The sequence below is a fragment of the Heterocephalus glaber genome, unplaced genomic scaffold, assembly GCF_053883595.1.
Source record: "Heterocephalus glaber isolate CG9 unplaced genomic scaffold, H.glaber_assembly_v1.0 deba00000474, whole genome shotgun sequence".
Taxonomy (NCBI): Eukaryota; Metazoa; Chordata; class Mammalia; order Rodentia; family Bathyergidae; genus Heterocephalus; species Heterocephalus glaber.
Window position 1 is genome coordinate 3,583,958 of NW_028258146.1, and position 15,014 is coordinate 3,598,971.

The following is a 15,014-nucleotide window of genomic DNA, read 5'->3' on the forward strand; positions in this document are numbered from 1 at the left end:
TTTGGTACCAGGGATTGAACTCAGGACCTTGTGCTTTCGAGGCAGGCACAGTGCCACTGAGCTAAATCCCTGGCCCTAAACTAAACAGATTTTTTAAATGATGTTTCTTACCCCTTGAGTATCAAAAAACCCACACCCTTTGCATGCTTGTGAGTTTCAGCTGAAGAGTGCTTGTCATCTTTATGAAAGGTTTCTTCCTAAAACACAATGCATATGTGCTATCAGCATCTTCATTAATAATTCATACTCATGAACAGTTTTTGACACCCAAGAAACCAATGAAATACCTGCTCACGTATAAAAAAGAAAATGTCAAGCCCCATATCTCTCATTCCACGCTTATAGAAAATAATTTTGTGAGCTCCTGTGAGATTTCCTACATTTTAAAGAATTGTTGTAGTTTCTGTTCTCCTGGTTAAGGGAGGCTGAGGCAGGAAGGTCATAAGTAAAAACCCAGCCTGGGCAAATTAGTGAGAATCTACATCCACACACAAAAACAAACAACAACAACAACAACAACAAAACAAAGAAAGAAAAGAAAAAACCAATATCATTTTCTCTGTATTCTAGCAGTGACAGATTTGTTGCCTTTTAGGAGTGAAATACATTCCTGATTGTTGAAGATGTTTATTTAGTAGATTGTGAGGAGAAATGAAAACTTTTATGCTTCTCTTTCCATGTGTCTTTTCCTAGCTTGTTATGTGTAATAGCGTGGGTCAAATCTGTCTCATGGGATGAACATCTGTTGCTTGGTGGGTGACAGTCAAGACAAAAGTGAATGAGAACAATAATGGGATTCCTGCCTGTATATTTGTTTGCATTCCATGCTGTGTGGGATTTCTTTTCTTTTCTTTTCTTTTCCTTTCTTTTCTTTTCTTTTCTTTTCTTTTCTTTTCTTTTCTTTTCTTTCTTTCTTTCTTTCTTTCTTTCTTTCTTTCTTTCTTTCTTTTTCTTTTGTATATTTTTGAGATGAGGTCTCCACAGGTTGACCAATTTGGTCTCCAAATTGAAGTCTGAGCTGATCAATCCTCCTGCCTCAGCCTCCTGAGTTTTGGGACTATAGACACATACCACTATTCCCACCTTCACACCAGGTTTGGAATATATAAGGTATGACTTGCTAGAATGTTCACATGTATTGCCTTTTGAGGCTTGTTACACACTTTTCACTGAAATTGTTTACCTGCCTACATTTATTCAGGAGAACTACATTCAAAATCACCATCTATTGGGGGCTGCCTTTGGTTTATCATGTTCCCTACAATACAGTAAATCATGTTTATTTTCCTAATGTTGCAGGTATAACAGCACTTTCTTTCTCCATAAATTCAGGATCCTTTCATGCTTGCTAAACAAACTAGTAAATGAACAGGCTGGGATTCTTGCACCTCATTTTGTATTATATTCCATATGTTCCTTTTCAGTCTGTGATGCTATATGTTCTTCACTTTACTTTCTATATTTCCAGCCCCCCTTCTATCTCCATCTTTGTTTATCACATGTAATATGTCCCTTTCATGCATGGGTGAACTGTCTCTGTGCTTATTTGCCTCACCACTTTGTAGATGAGTAACTTGCAGGTCAGAAAGTTTAAAGAACATTTTTCTTCCCAAATTCACTTCTTGAGAAACTAACCCTCAGTGGTCACGGTGACTTAGGATCAGAAGCTGGGCTTGAGAAGGGAAAGAATGACTCTTGCAATTTACCAACCACCCTGGGTTATAAATGATGCCTGGGAGACAGCGAGGGTCCTGCCCAAGCACAATGAGACACCAAAGATAACAATGCCAAGAGTCAAATTGTCTTCTAGCAAGTGAGTAGCAAAAATGTGGAGGTGAAAAGTTCCTTCCCTGCTGGTTTCTGGCCTGTGCCCAGCACACAAAGTCCCGAGAACGGGAAGTCATGCTCTGTAACGCGGTCCCAGTAGTACACCATGGGAGGACCTGAACAAGTCGATGGGCCTCTCCTGTCTCAGTCTCCCCACTCATAACTGATAAGGTTACAGTTCTCTAAGGACCTTCTAGGTTTTAAAGGCTCCAAATCCACCACCCAGGGTCATGAGTCAGTGTGAAGGCAGGCTGAAGGGCAGCCCAGGGTCGGGAGAAGGATTTTTGGGTGCACAGAGCACATGTGGATGGGATTCATTGGATCTCTGGTGACCCAAGTCAGAGATAGGTATTGGTATCACAAGCATCCTGATTACAAGGACTGTAGGATAGATAATATTGGTGCTCAGATATAGTGAGAATTTTTCAGTCTCACCCATGCTTTCATAGTCCTCTTGCTTCCTACAGAAAATTTCCAAATCCCACCATCCATGGAAACCCCCAATCCTCTGGAGCTATCACCTTCCATCATGAGCAAGGCTGCTCCCTTAACAGCAAGTGCTCCAGCCCTCAGCTTCTGCCCTCAGCTTCTGTCACCTTCTTCCAGCCAGTCATGGCCAGTCCCTACACTTACCAACACTGTAGTGAAAGTCAGTTTTCAGGGGCTGCTGGCCAGAGCCAGATGTCCTCTTTGGTTGCATCCTGTCCAGGTATTTGGCAGTGGGATGGCATGGCAGGCTCTGGAAGCAGGCATCCACCATTCGAGACCTTTACGGCGACTGTCACTAACCAGAGCACAATAGTTGTTTCCTCCTCTAGGCCTGCCCATGCCAATTCCATCATCCCCATTTATCCATCGATATCTGGCAGCCTGGTTCAGCCAACACCATCACCATACATTCTGAACCAAGGACATGGCTACTACTACCACAATCAAAGTGCAGTGGGGCCTCTGGTATCTGCAGAGCTTGGAGGACTGCAGTGTATGAGTTTGTGTCACACATGGGCATTGGGGCTGCTGCCCCTCAGCCAGAGATACTAATGGTGTTGGAGATTCAGCACAAAAATGTCATAACATCAGCTTCTCCTGCCATCAGCTATTCTGGATCTGTGCAAGCCAACATGGAAAGGAGTTTCCAAGGTGGGCACTGAGAGCAGAAACAAGGGTAACACTCTGCAGGAGGGGTGAATCTCCTGCTGAGTACAGGTAAGCTTAGAGAATGGCACAATTTCAGTCCTGAGATGGGCTCTGCTTCCAGATTCTGTAAGTAGGGAATGCATGACACCATAGTGGCCATCCCTGCTGCACAAGAGCAGCCCAGGAATCCACTGAGGCAGGCTACACTTCTCAGAGCTCTTGCAGATGAATTCCCCTCTAGCAGCCCTCCATAAGCATTTCCCTTTGGTCTTCTATTGCTGTGGTCCCTTTGGAAGATACTTCAAAGTTTATGGTGGTAAGGACAGTTTCATTTCCCTCATTTTCAGCAAGATGCAAGACTTTGTATTTCAGACATCCTGTCCAAAGCATGTTCCTCAGTACCTGTCCTGCCCACATTTTCCATAAGGAAGACTTTATCTCTCCTAGTCCATGGCAAGAAGTGTTCTTATAGTAGCAAGAGAGGAGAGAACTGAGTGGACCTGAGAGTAGGAAGCTACAGTTGAACAGCTCTATCTGTGAGAGTTCACGTATGTGAGTGATTGCACATCTGCCTCTGTGTGTGTGTGTGTGTGTGTGTGTGTGTGTGTGTGTAGAGGGTATGGAGTGCACAGGGCCTTGTGCCTAGTAAACAGTAGTCTACCACTGCACCGAAACATATCCTGATCTAAAAATCACTTTGTTTCCTTTGACTAAGAACAATCCTAGGACCCAAAAATGAAGGAATGAAAACAAAGACATCAGGTGATAAGCAGGAAGAACAGTTACCTCCTAGCTATAGAGGAAGGTCCTGTCCATGGTCCTTAAGGAGAGAGGATGGCAAGGCCTTGCTGACCTTTGGTGGGCTCCTGAGTGCTGTGTTGGTGTGAAGGGGGAGCAACTCACTTAGCAAAGACTGATTTTTCCCTTGTTTCATTTGCAGTAAACGGAATTTCCCCAGAGACAGAGACATATCTGGGATGGCAAGCCGTGAGTCAGGCAGGGTTTGTGTCACAACTTCCAGGAATCACAGAGTCCTGCAGTAGCAGAAGTACCCACTTGCTTGAGGGAAGCCCACCAACTGAGTCTGGGGGCATTTCGGTGGGAGCTCCAGTGCAGAATGCCACTCATTCCTTGGCCTTGGATTCAAGCTGGGAGCAACCAGAGAAGGAGAACTGGGTTGAGATGAGAAGCACAGGCCTAGAGCCTCTGGGTGCCCACAAGATCTTTATAGACACCCAAGATCCGCTTTTACTTTCCTTAGCATCCCCTGACTCTCCCAAGCTGCTGGCTTCCATTGGGCATCCAGTCCCTGAGAATCCTGGTTCTGAAGATGCCCTCTTGGCAAAGTGCCACCTGAGTCTTCAGGACCCAGGGACCCTTAACAAGGGGATTGAGTCCAGCCCGGTGTGGGCAGATGTTGAGGCCCTGGTAGAGAACATTCAACTTCCCCAGGTGCTCCAGTTCTTGGATGATCTTGAGCAGTCCAACCAGCCCACAGCCATCGAAGCCCAAGACACTGATGCCTTTGATGAGAATTGTGTGCAGGAAAACTCAGCTATCACCAAGGGTCTTTCACCTATTGTGAGAAAGAAGAAATATAAAGCTTCTGAGCCAATCACTGTAGCTCCTGAGGCTAAAATGCAACTGAAGGCCCCCGAGAGCCTGTCAGGGGAAGAAGGATTCATTTTGAGTGCAGCAGCCAGGGACAGGGCTCCTGTGGACACAGTTGAGAATTCCTACAGAAAATCTCCAATGATGGCATCCAGCAGAACCAACCAAGATAAGGGCCATGGGAAAGGGAGTGCCAAGAGAACCAAAGGTAACAATGGCAAGAAAGCTCCTGAGAGGAAGCAGTCAGGGCCTAAGGTCAAGGTGGAAGAGATGCCAACAATTCCTAACAGGAACCACAAGAGACACCAACCTGTGACTGGCCAAGAGGTATTTAAAAGGCCTCGCACGAGCCTAAGCATGCACATGCTGGAATCTGTGCAGGTTTTCCACCCTTTAGGGAAGAAGTTGTATAAGAAAGGTGGAAGCTTTTCCTCCCAGGCCCTGGGAGCATCGGGTATCACCAAAGATCCCAGGTTATCAACAAGCAAACCTTTGCCAGGGGTCCCACGTGAGGGGAAAATCCCTCATAATGACGCCCAGGACCCCCACAGCACTGCTGAAGCAGAGGCTTCATCTGCATCCCTGTGTGAGCTGCCACCACCTGGACAGGAGAAGTTAATACTGTTGCCTTTTCTCAGCCCAGCAAAGCCTCAAGCCCAACCCGTTTGCAGAAGGCCACAGCCTCCAGCCTCAAGGCAGCCCACTGTAGCTCACTCGGTCTGACCTGCTGCTACTGACACAGCACAGCCATCCCAAATAGCTGCTGGCAACACCTCTCTCATGCACCCCATCAAATCAGTGCAGCCGGTCCTGAGCAATGCCAGCCAACTACGCCTGACCCCCAAGACCCAGCCTGGAGTTCCTCGGCCTGCAGTGTGTAAGCCTGCATCCCGGGCAACATCACCTTGCTCCTCACTCAGAAGAGTGCCCGTAGCCACTGCTGTGACCAAGCAGCACAGTTCCCCACCACAACCACGCCATCCATATCTCATCGAAGACTTCAGCTGCCAGCGGATTCCCTGGAGGGAGCCCGATGTTCCTGAACTAGTCATGTCGACCCCGATTACAGAGGAACAGAGACCGGAGCAAGAGGCAATGAAGAGGCAGGCTCAGCTAGAGCAGGAGCTGGCTGCCAAATACGCCTCCTTAGGGAAGCTGCAGTTTTTCAGGCAGAGGGAGAGAGACATGGAAATTGCTCAATACTACGGATACATAAGATAAGAGCCAGGAGCACTGTCCAGACACTTTGGTACCAAGTGGTTCTCCACTTAGATATGTAGAGATCAGTAGAAATTTGCTGATTCTGATGTACCAGTGAAGATTACCATAACCACTTCCTGGTTATTTTCAGTAGACTATAACTCCTCAGCAGAGGAGCTCAATAGAACAAACAGGAAATAAAGCCCACTTTTAAATTTTGAGGTGCTGCTCACTGTGGTTTTCTTTGGTACAGGTGGGGATCAAAGGATGCATTCAAAAGAAGCGACTTAATGCTGGATGGGAGAACATGGGCACACAGGTTAAGAACTGGGCAAGGAGAAAGAAATAAGATTTGAGTCAAAAAGGCCAAAGAAGAGAGATCACGTGGGCTTAGAGGAAGAATTGAATATGGGTAAAATGACAGGAGACACTAAATCCTGGGTCAGGGTGAAAGAATATGATTTGGACAAGGTCCACGACAGCACAGGATGGGCATGGGTTGAGCAGAAGAAAGGCAACTCCCCTCTCGTGGAGCCTGGCTTTTTGATCTAGGACACATCTCCAACACACTTGGGCCACCTCAGATTATAGGTGGGAAATGTGGCTCCCAAACCCCAGCGGAGCTACCAGGGGACTGGCTGTCCTGGGGGCAGCCGACGGTGTGCTGCCTGGCCACATGAGTGTCAGCAGCACAAGGCCCATCTAGAAAACAGCCCACAGTAGAAATCACCACTTCCACAACACCCACTTGCAGGGTGGCAGAGGGGCGCCACCTCAGTTAGCTTCCAAACACGGGAGGCCAGTATCACTGTGGCCCTTTTCAGGTCAGGTTCAGCAATGGTCTGGGGTCCCGCTGGTTGAAGAGGCAAGGAGGCCTCAGTTTGGGGCCAGGCCCAGGAGGAAGTCCTCACAGGGTGGGTGAGTGCCCACCTTCAGGCAGCCAACCTGGCTTTCAGGGAACAGTGTGCAGAGGTCACGGTTGGGTGAGATCACACTTGTAAAGGGGCCGAAGATGAAGCCGAGGCTCTTCTCAGGTTCTGTTCTCCCAAAATCTAGACAGGTACCTTGGTCTGGGAGTGCAGTCCTCAGAAGCAGCGCACAAGAAGAACCAGCTTCAGGCATCTGCCTAGGACAGGAGTAAACACAGGGACACCCTCAGGATCTCAGGACACAAGCACCAGAGGGCTTCAGGAATAGGGGCAGGGAGAGGGGATGGGGGAATGGTGGGTAAAGTGGCGGTTGGTGGGATGGAGGTGGGGGGCAAGAATGGAATGGAGTGGGGCCAGCACGGGTGAGGGCAGAGGAGTCACACTAGGGAAATGCTAGGAATTTCAATGTTAAAAATGAGTTCTTTAGATAGAATTTTCTAAACAAAATCCACCACTTAAAAATACAATCCACTGGCATTTAGTCCATGATGGCATTTGTAGCATTTTCGTCATCCCAGGGGGAAGTCCTTGCAACCCCTTAGCAGTCCCAACCACTACCCTCTCTGCATTTGCTTATCTGCACCTTGCCTGAGTGTGGAATCATACAATGACCACCCTCTTAGGTGTGGAGTCTTTCACTCAGCAGACTGTTGTCATGCTTTAACCATGCAGCAGAGTGTGACAGTACTTCACAACTCCTTATGATTGCATTCTACCATGTTGTATGGGTAGAAAGTGTTTCTTTCTCCACTTGTCCATTAAGTGGTAGACAGTTGGATGGTTTTCTCTAGGAAATGTTAAGTCGCATTTCCTGTGAGCTTCTCTCCTGGTGTCCTGTCGCACCAGGTTAAATTTCACTCCATTCAGAGATTAGGCAACAGAGCCAGCAATCGGGGAGCTGGGACCTTAACTTCAACTTTCTGACTTTGAAAATCATAGATTCATGTGACAGAAGAATCAGAAAGATGTGAAAATGTATTTCATGAACAGGCACCATTCTCCACCTACCAACTTCACGGCTATAGTCTTCCCTGCTCTCTTAGGCACATTGACATCGACCGCTTGGGTTTATCCTTCCAGAGAAATTATGGACTCACAGCACCATGTGTACCTACCACAACTGATGGAATACTCTGTCCACTCACTTGAAATTCCTCTTCCTTTATATTTTGTTAAATCCCAATGTGCTTTTGTGTCAGTTTTTCAGAAATATTTAGGGGTGTCTCATATGTGCTGTTTCTCTGGAATCCTTTTCACCAACTTCTAGAACCATCCCTGAGATCCATCTAGTCACCCTGAAAGCTGACTGCCAAGGAAAAGGAATCAACCTGTAGATTTCCTCAGCCATAGCCAGCTTCACAGAGTCTCCGCCGGTTAGGACTAAAGCCTGACTCACGTTATTGCAGTCACAATAGAAGGTAGTGAGGAGCTCACTGACTGAAGGATCAAAAGCGTAGGCAGTGCACATCAAGCTGGGCTGGCTGCAGATGCCTTCCCTCATGCTGGGGCACATGGTTTCACTCACCTGACAGGGCCTTTTTACAGCCCTTCTTGAATTTCCTGCAGAAATCTATCAGGCAAACTTAGTTGCCAATGCTTCAAAAGGAACAACAACTCTGCCCCACCCCAACCCCCCACCTCACCCCCCCACCGGCCTCTGGCCTTTTGACTGTGCAGCTACTTGATTACACGCTGCAGAGGCATAGGGGGACATAAAAGCCATTGTCCTGAGAGGCACAAGTGAACAACAGAGAGAGGGCCTGTCTTAGGCTCCCTGATGAAAACAAACCCACTGGAAAAGTGAAGGGAATCTCTGCAATAAAGGCACACCAGACCACCGTGATTGGTAAGTTGGAGGGACAGGGAGCTCAACTTATCACCAGCTCCCATCGGAACCTGGAATCTGCCTCAATCTCATGGGTCTGGGACCAGCTTACTGAGACTCACTGACTTATAGCTGCACACTGCTGCCCGCGTTGTCTATTGTGACAGCAGAGACATACCCTGAAGGAGGAGGCCCTTCATCTTTAAAGGTGACAGATTAATAACTACCACAAATTGTCATTCTCTAAGATGTATCTGATGCTGCGGTGTTGCTGATTGTATCACTTGGGCTAAGGTGTTGTGATTGATCTACACAGTTGTCTTTCCTGGTATAATGAAAATGAGATCGCCTCAGAGTCATTAGAGACTCAAAACCTAAAGACCAGCTATGTCTGGAAGACACCTCTGAGAAACAATCATTCCATAAGGGTTTTAAATACATCAACAAAGATCTTACAATAAACAACTTCACAATATCAACCCAGGAACTAAACCAAGGACAGTGCCAAAAACAAAAAATGAGAAGACATTTAAGAAAGTCACAAACCCAGACTTCCACCCCACAAAAGGCAAATTCTGGGGGATATGAGGTGGAAAAATATGATAACCAACTAGACACCCTGAACTGATAGCACAGGAAGTAACAAAACAGATGAATGATGCTCTAGAAAAATTCAAAGCAGAAATAATCTCCCAGATAACTACACAGATGGTGAGCAGAGTGAGAGACATGATTAGAGGCTCTAGAACAGAAACTGATAAAAAAAAAAAAATAGATGAGCTCAGAAACATGGTGGAAGCCATGAATGCCCAGCATAAGAAAGAAATGGAAATCATGATTGCCCAACATAAGAAAGAAATGGAATCCATGAAACAGATTCAAACAGATATTCAGGAGATTAAAAACTCCACTGAAAGCATGCAGAGCAATTTAAGAGAATCCGAAGATCGAATATCAGATATAGAAGACAGGATTGCGGGGAAGGACCATGAAAACAGAGATTTCTTAAAAATAGTAAGGGACCATGAGAAATCAATTCAGCAGCTGCTAGATGATGCAAAGAAGAATAACATAAGACAGACAGGAGTCCACGAAAAAAACAGGAGAAAGTACAATTGACATAAAACACTGTTCACAGGAGTAATAGTAGAAAACTTCCCAGACAGAGGTGGAGAATTGGACATACAGATAAGTGAGGCATATAGGACTTCACCCAGCCATGATCAAAAAAATCTACACCTAGACATATAATAGTAAAAAGATCCCAGAAACCCAACAGAAGAACAAAATCCTATAGGCAGTTAGAGGAAAAAAACATATCACTATAAAGGATAGCCCATCAGAATCACGGCAGACTTCTCAACACAAACCCTCAAATGAAGGAGAGCCTGGAGTGAAGTATTTTGAGCCCTAAAAGAAAATAACTTCCAACCTAGACTGTTGTATCCTGCAAAATTCTCTCTCAAAATCAACGGGAAAATTCGATACTTCCATGACAAAGAACACCTGAGAAATTTCATGAACACCAAACCAGCACTCCAAAGAATTCTAAGCAATATCCTAGAAAAAGGCAAGGAAGGTCACAACTCCATGAGGCTCAACAGAGGGAAGCCACCAGGCAAGGTAAGAAACTAAAGAGAAAGGGGGAAAAAGAAAGAAGAGCCAACAACAGTAAAACATCATGACAAGGATGAGCCAATATCTATCAATTATAACTATCAATGTTAATGGCCTCAATTCACCAATCAAGAGAAGTGGACTGACAGAATGGATTAAAAAGCAAACCTCAGCAATATGCTGTATAAAAGAAACACACTTAAAAAGAAATTCATAGACTGAAAGTAAAAGGATGGAAAATGGCTCCCCATGAGACAGGAACCCAGAAAAAAGCAGAGGTAGCAATCTTATTGCAGACAAAGTAGATTTCAAACCAAAACGAATTAAGAGAGACAAAGATGGTCACTACATCCCTGTGAAGGGAACAATCCAAGAGGAAGAGATGACAATCCTAAATATATATGCACCAAATATGAATGCCCCCAACTATACAAAGCAAATATTAATGGACATGAAAAACCAAATAAGCACTAATACAATTGTAGTGGAGGACCTCAATACCCCACTATCACAAATAGACAGATCATCTAGACAAAAAATTAACAGCTAAATTCAAGAACTGAACCAAGCTATTGAACAAATGGACTTAATAGATATTTACAGAGTGTTCCATCCCACAAAATCAGAATACACATTCTATTTAGCTGCACAAGGGTCATTCTCCAAAATAGACCACATGCTAGCTCACAGGACATGTCTAAGTCAATGTAAAAGAACTGAAATTACCCCCTGTACATTATCAGACCATAGTGCAATAAAATTGGAGATCAATAACATGAGAAACTGCAAAACTCCCACAAACACCTGGAAATTGAATAACACCCTCCTGAACAACCAATGGGTCACATAGGAAATTGAAGAAGAAATTAGACAGTTTCTACAAGGAAATGATAATGCCATTACAACATACAGGAATCTATGGGACACAATGAAAGCAGTTCTACATGGGAAATTCATAGCAGTGAATGCCCATATTAGGAAAACAGAGAGAACTCAGATGAATAACCTAATGCAGAACCTCAAACTCCTAGAAAAAGAAGACAATAACAAACCCAAGGCTCACACAAGAGAGGAAATTATAAAGATCAGAGCAGAAATCAATGCAATGGAGACTAAGAGAATGATACAAAAAATTAACGAATCAAAGAGTTGGGTTTTGGAAAGAATAAATAAAATCAATAAGCCTTTAGCCAACCTTATCAAAAAAAGGAAAGAAAAGGCTCACATCCATGCAATTAAGAATGAAAAAGGCAAAGTCACAACAGAACCAGCAGAAATCCAGAGGTTCATCAGTACCTACGTCGAGAACCTGTACTCTAATAAAATGGAAAACACAGAAGAAATGGACAGATTCCTAGATACATATGAATTGCCCAAGTTCAATGAAGAAGATATAGAAATTCTAAACACCCCAATTACAATGAGTGAAATTGAAAATGTAATAAAATATTTGCCAACAAAGAAAAGCCCAGGTCCTGATGGCTTCACTGCTGAATTCTACAAGACATTTAAAGAAGAACTAATGCCATTACTCTTTAAACTCATGAAGGAAATTGAAAGGGAAACAAGGCTTCCAAACTCATTCCTGGAAGCAAGTGTTACTTTGATTCCAAAACCAGGGAAAGACCCAACCCAAAATGAGAACTAATGAACATAGGTGCAAAAATCCTCAAGAAGATACTGGGAAAAAGAATACAGAGAGACATCAAGAAGATCATACACCCTGACCAAGTTGGATTTACTCCAGGGATGCAACGATGGTTCAACATTCATAAATCAATAAATGCAATGCACTGTGTTAACAGAGTCAAGGACAAAAACCATATGATCATCTCAGTAGATGGAGAAAAGGCATTTGACAAAATCCAACACCCATTCATGATAAAAATGCTACAGAAAATTGGACTAGAAGGTGTTTATCTCACCCTGATTAAGCCTATCTATGCAAAACCAACATCCAATATCATATTAAATGGTCAAAAACTGAAAACTTTCACTCTAATATCAGGAACAAGACAAGGATGCCCACTATCAACACTCCTGTTCAATATAGTTCTGGAAACATTAGCCACGGCAACTAGACAAGAGAAAGAAATAAAAGGAATAAAGAAAGGAAAGGAAGAAGTTAAACTGTCATTATTTGCTGATGATATGATACTTTACATAGAAGACTCAAAAAACTCTACCAAAAGACTTCTAGCCTTAATTGACAGATTCAGTAGAGTAGCTGGATATAGGGTCAACACTCAAAAAACAATAGCCTTCTTATACACAAATAGCAGACTCGCTGAGAGAGAAACTAGGGAAACAATTATTTTTACAATAGCATTCAAAAAAATGAAATATCTAGGAATCAATCTAACAAAGGAAGCAAAAGACCTCTACACTGAAAACTACAGCACTCTGAAAGAGGAGATTGAGGAGAATATAAGAAATTGGAAAGACATTCCTTATTCCTGGGTAGGAAGGATCAATATAGTGAAAATGGCCATACTTCCAAAACTGCTATCCAGATTTAATGCAGTGCCAATTGACATTCCAACAGTATACTTCACAGAACTAGAGAAAACAATCCAAAAATTCATTTGGAAGCAGAAGAGACCTAGAATAGCAAAAGCAATTCTGGGCAACACAGACATGGCGGGGGATATCACAATACCCAACTTGAAGCTATACTACAAACCTACTGTGATAAAAACAGTATGATTCTGGCAAAGAAACAGACCTGAGGATCGGTGGAATAGATTAGAAGATGCAGAAACAACTTAGACATACTCAACCACCTCATCTTTGACAAAGGAGCCAACCACCCTCATTAGAGGAAAAACAGCCTATTTAATAAATGGTGTTGGAAAAACTGGATTTCAACCTGGCAGAGATTAAAACTAGACCCATATCTATCACCATGCACTAAACTAAGATCAAAGTAGATTAAAGATCTAAATATTAAGACAGAAACACTAAACTTGCTGGAAGATAAGTTAGGTAGAACTCTTGAAGATATTGGCATAGGAAAGGACTTTATGAACAAAACCTCAGTAGCATGGGAACTAGCAGAAAGAATCAACAACTGGAATTTCATCTTATTAAAAAGCTTCTGCACTGCAAGAGAAATGACCAACAGAGCTAACAGACAACCTACATTGTGGGAAAAAATTTTAGCAGCTGTAACTCAGACAAAGGGCTACTATCTCGAATCTATGAAGAACTGAAAACAATAAGACATCCCCCCCCAAATTCAAAGACCCAGTTCAACAATGGACATCTGAAATGAACAGACATTTCTCAGACAGAGAAGTAAAAGCCGCAAATAAACATATGAAAAAATGTTCAACATCACTGGTCATTTGAGAGATGCAGATGAAAACAAAGCTGAGACTCCACCTTACCCCTGAAAGAGTGGCTGCTGTCAAGAAATCAACCAAGAACAAATGCTGGTGGGGGTATGGAGAAAAATGAGCCCTTCTCCATTGTTGGTGGGAGTGTAGACTGGTGCAACCACTATGGAAATCAGTGTGGAGATACCTCAAAGAGCTAGAGCTGGAGGTCCCTTTTGACCCAGCTATTTCCCTGCTGAGTATTTTCGAAAAAGAATTAAAAGAATCTTACCACAGTGATATATGTGTACCCGTGTTTATAGCGGAGTAGTTTGTAATAGCTAAAGCTTGGAAACAGCCCAAGTGCCCATCAACTGGAAACTGGATAAAGAAGATGTGGTTTTTTGAAAAAATGGAGTACTACTCAGCCATAAAGAACGAGAAACTAGAGTCATTTATAGCTAAATGGATGCATATTGAGGCCATACTCTTCAGTGAAATAAATAAGACACATATGTGTAAATACCAAATAGTTTCTCTAGTGTGAGAAACTGAGAGTGTAAATAAGGATTAACAACTAATAATTTATACTTTGAAATTGGAAATGTTCCAAAGGAGTAGGCATGGTGGGAGATGGGGAATGGAAAGAATGGAAAGGAAAAATTATGAGAAAAGAAAAATAAATGGAAATGAATTATGTAGATAGGGAAGGGTGGAGGGGTGAAGGGCGCACAGGTAATGGGGAAAAATTAAGAACCAAGATACGTGATGTACAGGTACCAGCACCCGATGATAAATGTAAACATATTGTAAACCTAAAATGTACCAATAAAAGAATTTAAGCAAAAAACCCCAAAACATTGAATGGTCTATTTAATATGTTCAGGTATCTGTGATTGACTGTGAATAGCTGAAACCATGGAAAGTAACACCACAAATTATTAAGGGCTTCTGGCATCTGCTCTGTAATTTATTTTCATTTTTTTTTGCGGTGACCTTTCCTTCATGATTTTCCTGGATTGTATAGAATATGAATGTTAGTTTTAGGCATCCCAAATTATTTTCCAGAATGGTTGCAACACATTACATTCCTATCAGCAAGGTGTGAAAATTTGCAGAATAATCATAGATGTCAAATGTGGAGGGTCCTTCTTCTAGTATACCATAGCAGTTCAGAATAGTATGACAACAGGTTGACTTAGCCTGCTTGTCACTCCGTTATTTTCTTTTTTGCACTATAATTATTTTTATCTAGTAAGCATTTTCTGATTGAATTGCCAGTTATTTCAAAGAATCTTTCCTTATTTCATTCTTAAATGTCCCAAGTCATTAGCTCTCACAGCTTTTAAGATGTCCTCAGAGTGAGGGCCACTGCCAATGGTACAGAACTATTCAATACCAGCTAACATGTCTGTAAGGCTAAATCAGTGCCTCCCTGTGGCCTTGTCTCAATCCATCACTTACCTCTGGATATGCCTGTCAGTCCTCACAGCCTCTATTATCAAGGTCTGATACTAACTACATTTTTGGAAGCCTTCCAATAGGCTTCCT

The 15,014-nt window shown here is 43.2% G+C and overlaps 1 protein-coding gene and 1 pseudogene across 3 annotated transcripts in view; one reads left to right on the forward strand and one right to left on the reverse strand.

The window, feature by feature from the left end:
* Positions 1-1,815: 1,815 nt before the first annotated feature.
* LOC147829726 (uncharacterized protein C2orf78 pseudogene) lies at positions 1,816-6,390 on the forward strand (annotated as a pseudogene).
* Positions 6,391-6,777: 387 nt separating this feature from the next.
* The window catches only part of LOC147829727 (uncharacterized), a 326,929-nt gene continuing 318,692 nt past the window's right edge, over positions 6,778-15,014 (reverse strand). For all 3 annotated transcript variants that reach the window (XR_015448589.1, XR_015448590.1, XR_015448591.1), the window contains one exon: positions 6,778-6,901. The gene's annotated coding sequence lies outside the window, so the exon portion shown is untranslated. The remainder of the gene's footprint in view (positions 6,902-15,014) is intronic.